The sequence below is a fragment of the Microcebus murinus genome, chromosome 14, assembly GCF_040939455.1.
Source record: "Microcebus murinus isolate Inina chromosome 14, M.murinus_Inina_mat1.0, whole genome shotgun sequence".
NCBI lineage: Eukaryota > Metazoa > Chordata > Mammalia > Primates > Cheirogaleidae > Microcebus > Microcebus murinus.
Window position 1 is genome coordinate 81203933 of NC_134117.1, and position 17300 is coordinate 81221232.

General features: G+C 63.3%; 6 pseudogenes; 5 read left to right on the forward strand and 1 right to left on the reverse strand.

The window, feature by feature from the left end:
• The first annotated feature begins 75 nt into the window (after window positions 1-75).
• On the forward strand, window positions 76-194 carry LOC142876041 (uncharacterized; annotated as a pseudogene).
• Window positions 195-3660: 3466 nt separating this feature from the next.
• On the forward strand, window positions 3661-3779 carry LOC142876042 (uncharacterized; annotated as a pseudogene).
• A 3450-nt stretch (window positions 3780-7229) lies between these two features.
• Window positions 7230-7348, forward strand: LOC142876043 (uncharacterized; annotated as a pseudogene).
• A 3448-nt stretch (window positions 7349-10796) lies between these two features.
• LOC142876044 (uncharacterized) lies at window positions 10797-10915 on the forward strand (annotated as a pseudogene).
• A 3467-nt stretch (window positions 10916-14382) lies between these two features.
• On the forward strand, window positions 14383-14501 carry LOC142876045 (uncharacterized; annotated as a pseudogene).
• Window positions 14502-14994: 493 nt separating this feature from the next.
• On the reverse strand, window positions 14995-15546 carry LOC142875611 (large ribosomal subunit protein uL23 pseudogene; annotated as a pseudogene).
• Between the last annotated feature and the right edge of the window lie 1754 nt (window positions 15547-17300).

The window sequence follows — 17300 nt, forward strand, 5'->3', positions numbered from 1 at the left end:
CGGCGGCGGCGGCGGCGGCGGGAAAGCTCAGAGAGGCTCGGCTTCTTGAGCGGGGCAGGGGCGCCCTCCGCCGCCGTCTAGGGCCACACCACCCTGAACGCCCCCGATCTCGTCTGGTCTCGGAAGCTAAGCAGGGTCGGGCCCGGTCAGTACTTGGATGGGAGACTGCCTGGGAATACCGGGGGCCACAGGCTGCTTCTTTTTTTTTTTTTTTTTTTTTTGCCTCTTGTTCTGTCCCCTTTCTGGGAGCGCGGCGGCGGCCCGGGGTGGGGGTGACCCCAACCCTCAGCGCCCGCCGCGCTGCCTGGCGCCTCAGCCCGCACCGTGGGGCCTCCTCTTGTCCCAAGCCGCGACACCGCCGCCACGCGGCAGCATGCGTGGCATCTGCACTGTCAGGTCTCAGACCAAAGGTCTGCTCTGTGGGAACAGACACGCTGGAGAAAACCTTGAGAGTCTGAGAGGGGAGGGAGTTCCAGAAGAAGGCCAGGATGTCATTTTGAGGGAGTATGTGACCAGAACTCGTCCCGTTGCTTTTGGGGGTTCTATGGGCTCCACGCAGGAATCTTTGGTGGTGGCACCTGATGTTGGGGGATCCGGAGTCACACCCAGACCTGCTCCACAGGCCTCCTTTTACTTTTCTCTTCGGATTCATGATTTTTAAAAAGTGTCTCTTACCTCTATGATTGCATTTTCTTTTCTCTCTCTTTTCAAGCAGATGATGGGAGTACAAGTATTCAGGTGACATGTGTTGCCCGTGCACCCCTCCCCCCTGTGTTCTCATTCATATACCTCTCATGTTGTTCCAGCGTATTGTGGGGGTACCAGTGTTAAGGTCGGGTACAGTTGCCCTCTCCAAGCCTCCCCCCTGGGGTCAGAGCTTCAAGTGCGCCCATCCCCCAGTCGGTGCGCACCCACCCCATTCCTAATGGATGTGGATGCCCATCGCCTCCCCCCACCCGCCCGACACCCACCCGATGAAGGTGATTCCTCTCCGTCCACTTAGGTGTCCATCCGTTCGTACCAATTTGCTGGTGAGCGCGCTCACGTGGTGCTCGTGTGTCCATTCTTGGGATACCTGGCTTACTGGAACGGGTTCCAGCTCTGGCCAGGAGAACACGAGAGGCGCCCTCTCACCGCTGCTCCTCACAGCCGAATGGCACTCCGTGGTGTCCACGCGCCACATTTTATTAATGCACTCCTGGATGGATGGGCACTCGGGTCGCTTCCACGTCTTTGCGATTGTGAATTGTGCCCTAACTGTCACCCTACCCCTTACCCAGCCCGTCTCCTCTGCCCCTGCCTGACGCACTCCTCCCCGGCCAGGCCCGTCACTGTCCTGGGCCCCCGCCTGACCGGCTCCTCCCCGCCCGGCCTGTCACCGTCCTCTGCCCCTGCCTGACATGCTCCTTCCCGCCCGGCCTCTCACCGTCCTCGGCCCCTGCCTGACCGGCTCCTCCGTCGCCTGGGCCTTCCAAGGGCTTGGTGTGGAGGCTGCTTCCAGGAAGCCCTCCAGAAACCCGGCAGCAGGGTGGCCGCAGCAGTCTCCAGCAGCCTTCCCTAAGTCGAGTGCGGGGGACGTGCCCCCGCTGTGCCGCGGGGGGCCCAGCCTGGTGTCTTCCCTGATGCCCTGCGGCTGCCGGCTGGGGCTGCCGCTCCCCGCGAGGGGAGAGCCGCGGAGGTGGGGACCGCCTCCTGATGGGGACGTACGTACACGCAGCTCTCCACGTCGGATCCCGGGGCTCTCTGTCCTGCCCGAAGGCCCAGCGGGCCTGCGGGTCCTTAGAGTGGCAAAAACATCCGAAAGCTGAGACTGAGGGTCCGGTGGGTGTCTGCACTTTTGTGCTGGGCACCCCAGGGAGGCCCGGGGGCTGGCTGGACAACGTGGTCTGCTGGGCGGGGGGGGGGGTTGGAGGAGCAACTGATGCCCTTCGCACCTTGGGTAGCAAGAGTCTGAGGTGTCTCTGAGCCCTGTGCCATGTCCGGGGGGGGGGGGCGCGGGGGGGGGGAGGAGGAGGAGGAGGAGGAGGTGGGAAGGGCCGGGGCCTGCAGTCCTGTTCCCGGGGTGGCACGGCAAGTGGCTTCTTCCACAGGCTGCTTGGCCTGGGCTCCCTGCACCTGGGCCTTTGGGGGACTGGCCCTGTGCTTGCCAACACTTCCTGCAGGGACCCAGAGCTGGGAGGTGGCATCTCTCAGCCCTGGGTCGGGCAGAGCCCCAGCGGGCCATGCCCACAACCTCTCTCAGCACCGGTCCCCCAGAAGGCTCCTTTGGGACCAGGATTCTCTTGCGGTGACTCTTTAAGGTCTGGCCCCTGGATGGAGGGGCACCAGGAGTAGAGGAGCAGGAAGGGGAAGGGGGTGGCCATGCGAGGGGACACTTTGAGGCCAAGTCCCAGCTTCAGCCTGATCCTCCTGGGAACCCCGCTCTGAGACAAGGAGCCGGGCTTCGCATTCCCACAGCAGCCAGTCGTGGGCTGAGGACACCTGGGGCCTTGGGAACTCCCTGGCTTCTCCTTGGTTTAACATCTAGAGCTGCTTGTGAATCGGGCCGCCACACACACCCGAGTGCAGGTGTCTTCCGCACAGACTGCGGGCCTCGCTCTTCTGAACGCCGCTAGCTCGCCACCCACCCACGGGTGAACCTGGTCAGGGTGCTTTCTCTCGGGGGCAGACTCTTTTCCGGGCGGGCTACCGGTGTCTCTGTTTGCTCGTTTCTTTCTTCCATTTCGGGAAAGGCTTCCTTGCTGGGTGTGGAAATCTCCTATGCCTTCCCTCGCCTATTCTGTCAGCTTTCAAATTCTCTTTCAGTTGCCACCCTCACAGATGGATTAGGAAACTCTTTCCGGTGCACTCATTAGTGAAATGACCTCAATGAAGCTGGAATCCAATATCTAATGGCCGATTTTTAGCGAGTCCACACGCCAGGGTGGTCGGGGTCCAATGCAGCCCCGGCCAGGCCCAGGCCCCTTGGACCGGGCCACAGGAGGACACAGAGGAGGGTCCCGGCCCCCACGAAGCGGTGCCGGCGGTTCTCCACGGGCTTGGGCGTTTTCCAGAGGTAGGAGATGGAGGGGACTGATTTCTTCAGCGCCCCACAAACCACGCCACCCCACCCCACCCATGGGACACATCCCCAGAGAGAGACGCCCCATACACTGGCTCCCCTCCCCCTTGCGCTGTGCCCCAGCCCTGGCCCGGGGGAATAGGCGGCAGCCCACCCACAGGGCGAGGGGGGGCACAGCTGAAAGGGGTTGTGGGGGAGGGCGGCCCCTGGCTGGGGTCAAAGGGCGCGCGCGTGCGCAGTCAGCGTCAGCGGCGGCGACGCGCGCTGGGGGTGGGCAGCGGGTAGGTGAAGGAGGCCGGGCGAGGAGACGAGGGGGGCTGGGAGGGCTCCACCTTGGCGAGTCCAGCCGTGGAGGCGCATCTTGTGTGAGTGTGAGTGAGTGTGAGTGTGTGTGTGTGTGTATAGAGAGACAGCCCCCCGCCCCGCCCCGCCCATCACCCCCGTCCCTGGGAGCCCACGGGACCCGGCCGGCGAACTCAACAGGCCCGGCCCGGCGCGGGGCCTGGGGCGGGAGGCGGCGGCGGCGGCGGCGGCGGCGGCGGCGGGAAAGCTCAGAGAGGCTCGGCTTCTTGAGCGGGGCAGGGGCGCCCTCCGCCGCCGTCTAGGGCCACACCACCCTGAACGCCCCCGATCTCGTCTGGTCTCGGAAGCTAAGCAGGGTCGGGCCCGGTCAGTACTTGGATGGGAGACTGCCTGGGAATACCGGGGGCCACAGGCTGCTTCTTTTTTTTTTTTTTTTTTTTTTGCCTCTTGTTCTGTCCCCTTTCTGGGAGCGCGGCGGCGGCCCGGGGTGGGGGTGACCCCAACCCTCAGCGCCCGCCGCGCTGCCTGGCGCCTCAGCCCGCACCGTGGGGCCTCCTCTTGTCCCAAGCCGCGACACCGCCGCCACGCGGCAGCATGCGTGGCATCTGCACTGTCAGGTCTCAGACCAAAGGTCTGCTCTGTGGGAACAGACACGCTGGAGAAAACCTTGAGAGTCTGAGAGGGGAGGGAGTTCCAGAAGAAGGCCAGGATGTCATTTTGAGGGAGTATGTGACCAGAACTCGTCCCGTTGCTTTTGGGGGTTCTATGGGCTCCACGCAGGAATCTTTGGTGGTGGCACCTGATGTTGGGGGATCCGGAGTCACACCCAGACCTGCTCCACAGGCCTCCTTTTACTTTTCTCTTCGGATTCATGATTTTTAAAAAGTGTCTCTTACCTCTATGATTGCATTTTCTTTTCTCTCTCTTTTCAAGCAGATGATGGGAGTACAAGTATTCAGGTGACATGTGTTGCCCGTGCACCCCTCCCCCCTGTGTTCTCATTCATATACCTCTCATGTTGTTCCAGCGTATTGTGGGGGTACCAGTGTTAAGGTCGGGTACAGTTGCCCTCTCCAAGCCTCCCCCCTGGGGTCAGAGCTTCAAGTGCGCCCATCCCCCAGTCGGTGCGCACCCACCCCATTCCTAATGGATGTGGATGCCCATCGCCTCCCCCCACCCGCCCGACACCCACCCGATGAAGGTGATTCCTCTCCGTCCACTTAGGTGTCCATCCGTTCGTACCAATTTGCTGGTGAGCGCGCTCACGTGGTGCTCGTGTGTCCATTCTTGGGATACCTGGCTTACTGGAACGGGTTCCAGCTCTGGCCAGGAGAACACGAGAGGCGCCCTCTCACCGCTGCTCCTCACAGCCGAATGGCACTCCGTGGTGTCCACGCGCCACATTTTATTAATGCACTCCTGGATGGATGGGCACTCGGGTCGCTTCCACGTCTTTGCGATTGTGAATTGTGCCCTAACTGTCACCCTACCCCTTACCCAGCCCGTCTCCTCTGCCCCTGCCTGACGCACTCCTCCCCGGCCAGGCCCGTCACTGTCCTGGGCCCCCGCCTGACCGGCTCCTCCCCGCCCGGCCTGTCACCGTCCTCTGCCCCTGCCTGACATGCTCCTTCCCGCCCGGCCTCTCACCGTCCTCGGCCCCTGCCTGACCGGCTCCTCCGTCGCCTGGGCCTTCCAAGGGCTTGGTGTGGAGGCTGCTTCCAGGAAGCCCTCCAGAAACCCGGCAGCAGGGTGGCCGCAGCAGTCTCCAGCAGCCTTCCCTAAGTCGAGTGCGGGGGACGTGCCCCCGCTGTGCCGCGGGGGGCCCAGCCTGGTGTCTTCCCTGATGCCCTGCGGCTGCCGGCTGGGGCTGCCGCTCCCCGCGAGGGGAGAGCCGCGGAGGTGGGGACCGCCTCCTGATGGGGACGTACGTACACGCAGCTCTCCACGTCGGATCCCGGGGCTCTCTGTCCTGCCCGAAGGCCCAGCGGGCCTGCGGGTCCTTAGAGTGGCAAAAACATCCGAAAGCTGAGACTGAGGGTCCGGTGGGTGTCTGCACTTTTGTGCTGGGCACCCCAGGGAGGCCCGGGGGCTGGCTGGACAACGTGGTCTGCTGGGCGGGGGGGGGGGGTTGGAGGAGCAACTGATGCCCTTCGCACCTTGGGTAGCAAGAGTCTGAGGTGTCTCTGAGCCCTGTGCCATGTCCGGGGGGGGGCGCGGGGGGGGGGAGGAGGAGGAGGAGGAGGAGGTGGGAAGGGCCGGGGCCTGCAGTCCTGTTCCCGGGGTGGCACGGCAAGTGGCTTCTTCCACAGGCTGCTTGGCCTGGGCTCCCTGCACCTGGGCCTTTGGGGGACTGGCCCTGTGCTTGCCAACACTTCCTGCAGGGACCCAGAGCTGGGAGGTGGCATCTCTCAGCCCTGGGTCGGGCAGAGCCCCAGCGGGCCATGCCCACAACCTCTCTCAGCACCGGTCCCCCAGAAGGCTCCTTTGGGACCAGGATTCTCTTGCGGTGACTCTTTAAGGTCTGGCCCCTGGATGGAGGGGCACCAGGAGTAGAGGAGCAGGAAGGGGAAGGGGGTGGCCATGCGAGGGGACACTTTGAGGCCAAGTCCCAGCTTCAGCCTGATCCTCCTGGGAACCCCGCTCTGAGACAAGGAGCCGGGCTTCGCATTCCCACAGCAGCCAGTCGTGGGCTGAGGACACCTGGGGCCTTGGGAACTCCCTGGCTTCTCCTTGGTTTAACATCTAGAGCTGCTTGTGAATCGGGCCGCCACACACACCCGAGTGCAGGTGTCTTCCGCACAGACTGCGGGCCTCGCTCTTCTGAACGCCGCTAGCTCGCCACCCACCCACGGGTGAACCTGGTCAGGGTGCTTTCTCTCGGGGGCAGACTCTTTTCCGGGCGGGCTACCGGTGTCTCTGTTTGCTCGTTTCTTTCTTCCATTTCGGGAAAGGCTTCCTTGCTGGGTGTGGAAATCTCCTATGCCTTCCCTCGCCTATTCTGTCAGCTTTCAAATTCTCTTTCAGTTGCCACCCTCACAGATGGATTAGGAAACTCTTTCCGGTGCACTCATTAGTGAAATGACCTCAATGAAGCTGGAATCCAATATCTAATGGCCGATTTTTAGCGAGTCCACACGCCAGGGTGGTCGGGGTCCAATGCAGCCCCGGCCAGGCCCAGGCCCCTTGGACCGGGCCACAGGAGGACACAGAGGAGGGTCCCGGCCCCCACGAAGCGGTGCCGGCGGTTCTCCACGGGCTTGGGCGTTTTCCAGAGGTAGGAGATGGAGGGGACTGATTTCTTCAGCGCCCCACAAACCACGCCACCCCACCCCACCCATGGGACACATCCCCAGAGAGAGACGCCCCATACACTGGCTCCCCTCCCCCTTGCGCTGTGCCCCAGCCCTGGCCCGGGGGAATAGGCGGCAGCCCACCCACAGGGCGAGGGGGGGCACAGCTGAAAGGGGTTGTGGGGGAGGGCGGCCCCTGGCTGGGGTCAAAGGGCGCGCGCGTGCGCAGTCAGCGTCAGCGGCGGCGACGCGCTGGGGGTGGGCAGCGGGTAGGTGAAGGAGGCCGGGCGAGGAGACGAGGGGGGCTGGGAGGGCTCCACCTTGGCGAGTCCAGCCGTGGAGGCGCATCTTGTGTGAGTGTGAGTGAGTGTGAGTGTGTGTGTGTGTGTATAGAGAGACAGCCCCCCGCCCCGCCCCGCCCATCACCCCCGTCCCTGGGAGCCCACGGGACCCGGCCGGCGAACTCAACAGGCCCGGCCTGGCGCGGGGCCTGGGGCGGGAGGCGGCGGCGGCGGCGGCGGGAAAGCGCAGAGAGGCTCGGCTTCTTGAGCGGGGCAGGGGCGCCCTCCGCCGCCGTCTAGGGCCACACCACCCTGAACGCCCCCGATCTCGTCTGGTCTCGGAAGCTAAGCAGGGTCGGGCCCGGTCAGTACTTGGATGGGAGACTGCCTGGGAATACCGGGGGCCACAGGCTGCTTCTTTTTTTTTTTTTTTTTTTTTTGCCTCTTGTTCTGTCCCCTTTCTGGGAGCGCGGCGGCGGCCCGGGGTGGGGGTGACCCCAACCCTCAGCGCCCGCCGCGGTGCCTGGCGCCTCAGCCCGCACCGTGGGGCCTCCTCTTGTCCCAAGCCGCGACACCGCCGCCACGCGGCAGCATGCGTGGCATCTGGACTGTCAGGTCTCAGACCAAAGGTCTGCTCTGTGGGAACAGACACGCTGGAGAAAACCTTGAGAGTCTGAGAGGGGAGGGAGTTCCAGAAGAAGGCCAGGATGTCATTTTGAGGGAGTATGTGACCAGAACTCGTCCCGTTGCTTTTGGGGGTTCTATGGGCTCCACGCAGGAATCTTTGGTGGTGGCACCTGATGTTGGGGGATCCGGAGTCACACCCAGACCTGCTCCACAGGCCTCCTTTTACTTTTCTCTTCGGATTCATGATTTTTAAAAAGTGTCTCTTACCTCTATGATTGCATTTTCTTTTCTCTCTCTTTTCAAGCAGATGATGGGAGTACAAGTATTCAGGTGACATGTGTTGCCCGTGCACCCCTCCCCCCTGTGTTCTCATTCATATACCTCTCATGTTGTTCCAGCGTATTGTGGGGGTACCAGTGTTAAGGTCGGGTACAGTTGCCCTCTCCAAGCCTCCCCCCTGGGGTCAGAGCTTCAAGTGCGCCCATCCCCCAGTCGGTGCGCACCCACCCCATTCCTAATGGATGTGGATGCCCATCGCCTCCCCCCACCCGCCCGACACCCACCCGATGAAGGTGATTCCTCTCCGTCCACTTAGGTGTCCATCCGTTCGTACCAATTTGCTGGTGAGCGCGCTCACGTGGTGCTCGTGTGTCCATTCTTGGGATACCTGGCTTACTGGAACGGGTTCCAGCTCTGGCCAGGAGAACACGAGAGGCGCCCTCTCACCGCTGCTCCTCACAGCCGAATGGCACTCCGTGGTGTCCACGCGCCACATTTTATTAATGCACTCCTGGATGGATGGGCACTCGGGTCGCTTCCACGTCTTTGCGATTGTGAATTGTGCCCTAACTGTCACTCTACCCCTTACCCAGCCCGTCTCCTCTGCCCCTGCCTGACGCACTCCTCCCCGGCCAGGCCCGTCACTGTCCTGGGCCCCCGCCTGACCGGCTCCTCCCCGCCCGGCCTGTCACCGTCCTCTGCCCCTGCCTGACATGCTCCTTCCCGCCCGGCCTCTCACCGTCCTCGGCCCCTGCCTGACCGGCTCCTCCGTCGCCTGGGCCTTCCAAGGGCTTGGTGTGGAGGCTGCTTCCAGGAAGCCCTCCAGAAACCCGGCAGCAGGGTGGCCGCAGCAGTCTCCAGCAGCCTTCCCTAAGTCGAGTGCGGGGGACGTGCCCCCGCTGTGCCGCGGGGGGCCCAGCCTGGTGTCTTCCCTGATGCCCTGCGGCTGCCGGCTGGGGCTGCCGCTCCCCGCGAGGGGAGAGCCGCGGAGGTGGGGACCGCCTCCTGATGGGGACGTACGTACACGCAGCTCTCCACGTCGGATCCCGGGGCTCTCTGTCCTGCCCGAAGGCCCAGCGGGCCTGCGGGTCCTTAGAGTGGCAAAAACATCCGAAAGCTGAGACTGAGGGTCCGGTGGGTGTCTGCACTTTTGTGCTGGGCACCCCAGGGAGGCCCGGGGGCTGGCTGGACAACGTGGTCTGCTGGGCGGGGGGGGGTTGGAGGAGCAACTGATGCCCTTCGCACCTTGGGTAGCAAGAGTCTGAGGTGTCTCTGAGCCCTGTGCCATGTCCGGGGGGGGGCGCGGGGGGGGGGGAGGAGGAGGAGGAGGAGGAGGTGGGAAGGGCCGGGGCCTGCAGTCCTGTTCCCGGGGTGGCACGGCAAGTGGCTTCTTCCACAGGCTGCTTGGCCTGGGCTCCCTGCACCTGGGCCTTTGGGGGACTGGCCCTGTGCTTGCCAACACTTCCTGCAGGGACCCAGAGCTGGGAGGTGGCATCTCTCAGCCCTGGGTCGGGCAGAGCCCCAGCGGGCCATGCCCACAACCTCTCTCAGCACCGGTCCCCCAGAAGGCTCCTTTGGGACCAGGATTCTCTTGCGGTGACTCTTTAAGGTCTGGCCCCTGGATGGAGGGGCACCAGGAGTAGAGGAGCAGGAAGGGGAAGGGGGTGGCCATGCGAGGGGACACTTTGAGGCCAAGTCCCAGCTTCAGCCTGATCCTCCTGGGAACCCCGCTCTGAGACAAGGAGCCGGGCTTCGCATTCCCACAGCAGCCAGTCGTGGGCTGAGGACACCTGGGGCCTTGGGAACTCCCTGGCTTCTCCTTGGTTTAACATCTAGAGCTGCTTGTGAATCGGGCCGCCACACACACCCGAGTGCAGGTGTCTTCCGCACAGACTGCGGGCCTCGCTCTTCTGAACGCCGCTAGCTCGCCACCCACCCACGGGTGAACCTGGTCAGGGTGCTTTCTCTCGGGGGCAGACTCTTTTCCGGGCGGGCTACCGGTGTCTCTGTTTGCTCGTTTCTTTCTTCCATTTCGGGAAAGGCTTCCTTGCTGGGTGTGGAAATCTCCTATGCCTTCCCTCGCCTATTCTGTCAGCTTTCAAATTCTCTTTCAGTTGCCACCCTCACAGATGGATTAGGAAACTCTTTCCGGTGCACTCATTAGTGAAATGACCTCAATGAAGCTGGAATCCAATATCTAATGGCCGATTTTTAGCGAGTCCACACGCCAGGGTGGTCGGGGTCCAATGCAGCCCCGGCCAGGCCCAGGCCCCTTGGACCGGGCCACAGGAGGACACAGAGGAGGGTCCCGGCCCCCACGAAGCGGTGCCGGCGGTTCTCCACGGGCTTGGGCGTTTTCCAGAGGTAGGAGATGGAGGGGACTGATTTCTTCAGCGCCCCACAAACCACGCCACCCCACCCCACCCATGGGACACATCCCCAGAGAGAGACGCCCCATACACTGGCTCCCCTCCCCCTTGCGCTGTGCCCCAGCCCTGGCCCGGGGGAATAGGCGGCAGCCCACCCACAGGGCGAGGGGGGGCACAGCTGAAAGGGGTTGTGGGGGAGGGCGGCCCCTGGCTGGGGTCAAAGGGCGCGCGCGTGCGCAGTCAGCGTCAGCGGCGGCGACGCGCTGGGGGTGGGCAGCGGGTAGGTGAAGGAGGCCGGGCGAGGAGACGAGGAGGGCTGGGAGGGCTCCACCTTGGCGAGTCCAGCCGTGGAGGCGCATCTTGTGTGAGTGTGAGTGAGTGTGAGTGTGTGTGTGTGTGTATAGAGAGACAGCCCCCCGCCCCGCCCCGCCCATCACCCCCGTCCCTGGGAGCCCACGGGACCCGGCCGGCGAACTCAACAGGCCCGGCCTGGCGCGGGGCCTGGGGCGGGAGGCGGCGGCGGCGGCGGCGGGAAAGCGCAGAGAGGCTCGGCTTCTTGAGCGGGGCAGGGGCGCCCTCCGCCGCCGTCTAGGGCCACACCACCCTGAACGCCCCCGATCTCGTCTGGTCTCGGAAGCTAAGCAGGGTCGGGCCCGGTCAGTACTTGGATGGGAGACTGCCTGGGAATACCGGGGGCCACAGGCTGCTTCTTTTTTTTTTTTTTTTTTTTTTGCCTCTTGTTCTGTCCCCTTTCTGGGAGCGCGGCGGCGGCCCGGGGTGGGGGTGACCCCAACCCTCAGCGCCCGCCGCGGTGCCTGGCGCCTCAGCCCGCACCGTGGGGCCTCCTCTTGTCCCAAGCCGCGACACCGCCGCCACGCGGCAGCATGCGTGGCATCTGCACTGTCAGGTCTCAGACCAAAGGTCTGCTCTGTGGGAACAGACACGCTGGAGAAAACCTTGAGAGTCTGAGAGGGGAGGGAGTTCCAGAAGAAGGCCAGGATGTCATTTTGAGGGAGTATGTGACCAGAACTCGTCCCGTTGCTTTTGGGGGTTCTATGGGCTCCACGCAGGAATCTTTGGTGGTGGCACCTGATGTTGGGGGATCCGGAGTCACACCCAGACCTGCTCCACAGGCCTCCTTTTACTTTTCTCTTCGGATTCATGATTTTTAAAAAGTGTCTCTTACCTCTATGATTGCATTTTCTTTTCTCTCTCTTTTCAAGCAGATGATGGGAGTACAAGTATTCAGGTGACATGTGTTGCCCGTGCACCCCTCCCCCCTGTGTTCTCATTCATATACCTCTCATGTTGTTCCAGCGTATTGTGGGGGTACCAGTGTTAAGGTCGGGTACAGTTGCCCTCTCCAAGCCTCCCCCCTGGGGTCAGAGCTTCAAGTGCGCCCATCCCCCAGTCGGTGCGCACCCACCCCATTCCTAATGGATGTGGATGCCCATCGCCTCCCCCCACCCGCCCGACACCCACCCGATGAAGGTGATTCCTCTCCGTCCACTTAGGTGTCCATCCGTTCGTACCAATTTGCTGGTGAGCGCGCTCACGTGGTGCTCGTGTGTCCATTCTTGGGATACCTGGCTTACTGGAACGGGTTCCAGCTCTGGCCAGGAGAACACGAGAGGCGCCCTCTCACCGCTGCTCCTCACAGCCGAATGGCACTCCGTGGTGTCCACGCGCCACATTTTATTAATGCACTCCTGGATGGATGGGCACTCGGGTCGCTTCCACGTCTTTGCGATTGTGAATTGTGCCCTAACTGTCACTCTACCCCTTACCCAGCCCGTCTCCTCTGCCCCTGCCTGACGCACTCCTCCCCGGCCAGGCCCGTCACTGTCCTGGGCCCCCGCCTGACCGGCTCCTCCCCGCCCGGCCTGTCACCGTCCTCTGCCCCTGCCTGACATGCTCCTTCCCGCCCGGCCTCTCACCGTCCTCGGCCCCTGCCTGACCGGCTCCTCCGTCGCCTGGGCCTTCCAAGGGCTTGGTGTGGAGGCTGCTTCCAGGAAGCCCTCCAGAAACCCGGCAGCAGGGTGGCCGCAGCAGTCTCCAGCAGCCTTCCCTAAGTCGAGTGCGGGGGACGTGCCCCCGCTGTGCCGCGGGGGGCCCAGCCTGGTGTCTTCCCTGATGCCCTGCGGCTGCCGGCTGGGGCTGCCGCTCCCCGCGAGGGGAGAGCCGCGGAGGTGGGGACCGCCTCCTGATGGGGACGTACGTACACGCAGCTCTCCACGTCGGATCCCGGGGCTCTCTGTCCTGCCCGAAGGCCCAGCGGGCCTGCGGGTCCTTAGAGTGGCAAAAACATCCGAAAGCTGAGACTGAGGGTCCGGTGGGTGTCTGCACTTTTGTGCTGGGCACCCCAGGGAGGCCCGGGGGCTGGCTGGACAACGTGGTCTGCTGGGCGGGGGGGGGTTGGAGGAGCAACTGATGCCCTTCGCACCTTGGGTAGCAAGAGTCTGAGGTGTCTCTGAGCCCTGTGCCATGTCCGGGGGGGGGGGCGCGGGGGGGGGGAGGAGGAGGAGGAGGAGGAGGTGGGAAGGGCCGGGGCCTGCAGTCCTGTTCCCGGGGTGGCACGGCAAGTGGCTTCTTCCACAGGCTGCTTGGCCTGGGCTCCCTGCACCTGGGCCTTTGGGGGACTGGCCCTGTGCTTGCCAACACTTCCTGCAGGGACCCAGAGCTGGGAGGTGGCATCTCTCAGCCCTGGGTCGGGCAGAGCCCCAGCGGGCCATGCCCACAACCTCTCTCAGCACCGGTCCCCCAGAAGGCTCCTTTGGGACCAGGATTCTCTTGCGGTGACTCTTTAAGGTCTGGCCCCTGGATGGAGGGGCACCAGGAGTAGAGGAGCAGGAAGGGGAAGGGGGTGGCCATGCGAGGGGACACTTTGAGGCCAAGTCCCAGCTTCAGCCTGATCCTCCTGGGAACCCCGCTCTGAGACAAGGAGCCGGGCTTCGCATTCCCACAGCAGCCAGTCGTGGGCTGAGGACACCTGGGGCCTTGGGAACTCCCTGGCTTCTCCTTGGTTTAACATCTAGAGCTGCTTGTGAATCGGGCCGCCACACACACCCGAGTGCAGGTGTCTTCCGCACAGACTGCGGGCCTCGCTCTTCTGAACGCCGCTAGCTCGCCACCCACCCACGGGTGAACCTGGTCAGGGTGCTTTCTCTCGGGGGCAGACTCTTTTCCGGGCGGGCTACCGGTGTCTCTGTTTGCTCGTTTCTTTCTTCCATTTCGGGAAAGGCTTCCTTGCTGGGTGTGGAAATCTCCTATGCCTTCCCTCGCCTATTCTGTCAGCTTTCAAATTCTCTTTCAGTTGCCACCCTCACAGATGGATTAGGAAACTCTTTCCGGTGCACTCATTAGTGAAATGACCTCAATGAAGCTGGAATCCAATATCTAATGGCCGATTTTTAGCGAGTCCACACGCCAGGGTGGTCGGGGTCCAATGCAGCCCCGGCCAGGCCCAGGCCCCTTGGACCGGGCCACAGGAGGACACAGAGGAGGGTCCCGGCCCCCACGAAGCGGTGCCGGCGGTTCTCCACGGGCTTGGGCGTTTTCCAGAGGTAGGAGATGGAGGGGACTGATTTCTTCAGCGCCCCACAAACCACGCCACCCCACCCCACCCATGGGACACATCCCCAGAGAGAGACGCCCCATACACTGGCTCCCCTCCCCCTTGCGCTGTGCCCCAGCCCTGGCCCGGGGGAATAGGCGGCAGCCCACCCACAGGGCGAGGGGGGGCACAGCTGAAAGGGGTTGTGGGGGAGGGCGGCCCCTGGCTGGGGTCAAAGGGCGCGCGCGTGCGCAGTCAGCGTCAGCGGCGGCGACGCGCTGGGGGTGGGCAGCGGGTAGGTGAAGGAGGCCGGGCGAGGAGACGAGGGGGGCTGGGAGGGCTCCACCTTGGCGAGTCCAGCCGTGGAGGCGCATCTTGTGTGAGTGTGAGTGAGTGTGAGTGTGTGTGTGTGTGTATAGAGAGACAGCCCCCCGCCCCGCCCCGCCCATCACCCCCGTCCCTGGGAGCCCACGGGACCCGGCCGGCGAACTCAACAGGCCCGGCCCGGCGCGGGGCCTGGGGCGGGAGGCGGCGGCGGCGGCGGCGGCGGCGGCGGCGGCGGCGGGAAAGCGCAGAGAGGCTCGGCTTCTTGAGCGGGGCAGGGGCGCCCTCCGCCGCCGTCTAGGGCCACACCACCCTGAACGCCCCCGATCTCGTCTGGTCTCGGAAGCTAAGCAGGGTCGGGCCCGGTCAGTACTTGGATGGGAGACTGCCTGGGAATACCGGGGGCCACAGGCTGCTTCTTTTTTTTTTTTTTTTTTTTTGCCTCTTGTTCTGTCCCCTTTCTGGGAGCGCGGCGGCGGCCCGGGGTGGGGGTGACCCCAACCCTCAGCGCCCGCCGCGCTGCCTGGCGCCTCAGCCCGCACCGTGGGGCCTCCTCTTGTCCCAAGCCGCGACACCGCCGCCACGCGGCAGCATGCGTGGCATCTGCACTGTCAGGTCTCAGACCAAAGGTCTGCTCTGTGGGAACAGACACGCTGGAGAAAACCTTGAGAGTCTGAGAGGGGAGGGAGTTCCAGAAGAAGGCCAGGATGTCATTTTGAGGGAGTATGTGACCAGAACTCGTCCCGTTGCTTTTGGGGGTTCTATGGGCTCCACGCAGGAATCTTTGGTGGTGGCACCTGATGTTGGGGGATCCGGAGTCACACCCAGACCTGCTCCACAGGCCTCCTTTTACTTTTCTCTTCGGATTCATGATTTTTAAAAAGTGTCTCTTACCTCTATGATTGCATTTTCTTTTTTTTTTTTTTTTTTTTTTAAGGTGAGAAGATATATATATTTAGAATTAGCCAGCTGGACTTGGTTTAGATGATCCCAATCTTGTTGGCAACGTCCAAAGCATCATAATCAGGAGCCAGTCGAACATATGCCTTCTTCTCTCCATCAGGCCTGATCAGGGTGTTGACCTTAGCCACATCAATGTCATAGAGCTTCTTCACAGCCTGTTTGATCTGGTGCTTATTGGCTTTGACATCCACAATGAACACAAGTGTGTTGTTGTCTTCTATCTTCTTCATGGCAGACTCTGTGGTCAAGGGGAACTTGATGATGGCATAGTGGTCAAGCTTGTTTCTCCTGGGGGCGCTCTTCCGAGGATATTTAGGCTGCCTCCGGAGCCACAGTGTCTTTGGCCGCCGGAAGGTGGGTGACGTACGGATCTTCTTTTTTTTGTGGCTGTGGACGCCTTTTAGCACTGCCTTCTTGGCCTTCAAAGCCTTTGCTTTGGCTTCGGCTTTGGGAGGGGCAGGAGCTTCCTTCTTTGCCTTCGGCGCCATCTTGTGAAAAAGTATGATTGCATTTTCTTTTCTCTCTCTTTTCAAGCAGATGATGGGAGTACAAGTATTCAGGTGACATGTGTTGCCCGTGCACCCCTCCCCCCTGTGTTCTCATTCATATACCTCTCATGTTGTTCCAGCGTATTGTGGGGGTACCAGTGTTAAGGTCGGGTACAGTTGCCCTCTCCAAGCCTCCCCCCTGGGGTCAGAGCTTCAAGTGCGCCCATCCCCCAGTCGGTGCGCACCCACCCCATTCCTAATGGATGTGGATGCCCATCGCCTCCCCCCACCCGCCCGACACCCACCCGATGAAGGTGATTCCTCTCCGTCCACTTAGGTGTCCATCCGTTCGTACCAATTTGCTGGTGAGCGCGCTCACGTGGTGCTCGTGTGTCCATTCTTGGGATACCTGGCTTACTGGAACGGGTTCCAGCTCTGGCCAGGAGAACACGAGAGGCGCCCTCTCACCGCTGCTCCTCACAGCCGAATGGCACTCCGTGGTGTCCACGCGCCACATTTTATTAATGCACTCCTGGATGGATGGGCACTCGGGTCGCTTCCACGTCTTTGCGATTGTGAATTGTGCCCTAACTGTCACCCTACCCCTTACCCAGCCCGTCTCCTCTGCCCCTGCCTGACGCACTCCTCCCCGGCCAGGCCCGTCACTGTCCTGGGCCCCCGCCTGACCGGCTCCTCCCCGCCCGGCCTGTCACCGTCCTCTGCCCCTGCCTGACATGCTCCTTCCCGCCCGGCCTCTCACCGTCCTCGGCCCCTGCCTGACCGGCTCCTCCGTCGCCTGGGCCTTCCAAGGGCTTGGTGTGGAGGCTGCTTCCAGGAAGCCCTCCAGAAACCCGGCAGCAGGGTGGCCGCAGCAGTCTCCAGCAGCCTTCCCTAAGTCGAGTGCGGGGGACGTGCCCCCGCTGTGCCGCGGGGGGCCCAGCCTGGTGTCTTCCCTGATGCCCTGCGGCTGCCGGCTGGGGCTGCCGCTCCCCGCGAGGGGAGAGCCGCGGAGGTGGGGACCGCCTCCTGATGGGGACGTACGTACACGCAGCTCTCCACGTCGGATCCCGGGGCTCTCTGTCCTGCCCGAAGGCCCAGCGGGCCTGCGGGTCCTTAGAGTGGCAAAAACATCCGAAAGCTGAGACTGAGGGTCCGGTGGGTGTCTGCACTTTTGTGCTGGGCACCCCAGGGAGGCCCGGGGGCTGGCTGGACAACGTGGTCTGCTGGGCGGGGGGGGGTTTGGAGGAGCAACTGATGCCCTTCGCACCTTGGGTAGCAAGAGTCTGAGGTGTCTCTGAGCCCTGTGCCATGTCCGGGGGGGGCGCGGGGGGGGGAGGAGGAGGAGGAGGAGGAGGTGGGAAGGGCCGGGGCCTGCAGTCCTGTTCCCGGGGTGGCACGGCAAGTGGCTTCTTCCACAGGCTGCTTGGCCTGGGCTCCCTGCACCTGGGCCTTTGGGGGACTGGCCCTGTGCTTGCCAACACTTCCTGCAGGGACCCAGAGCTGGGAGGTGGCATCTCTCAGCCCTGGGTCGGGCAGAGCCCCAGCGGGCCATGCCCACAACCTCTCTCAGCACCGGTCCCCCAGAAGGCTCCTTTGGGACCAGGATTCTCTTGCGGTGACTCTTTAAGGTCTGGCCCCTGGATGGAGGGGCACCAGGAGTAGAGGAGCAGGAAGGGGAAGGGGGTGGCCATGCGAGGGGACACTTTGAGGCCAAGTCCCAGCTTCAGCCTGATCCTCCTGGGAACCCCGCTCTGAGACAAGG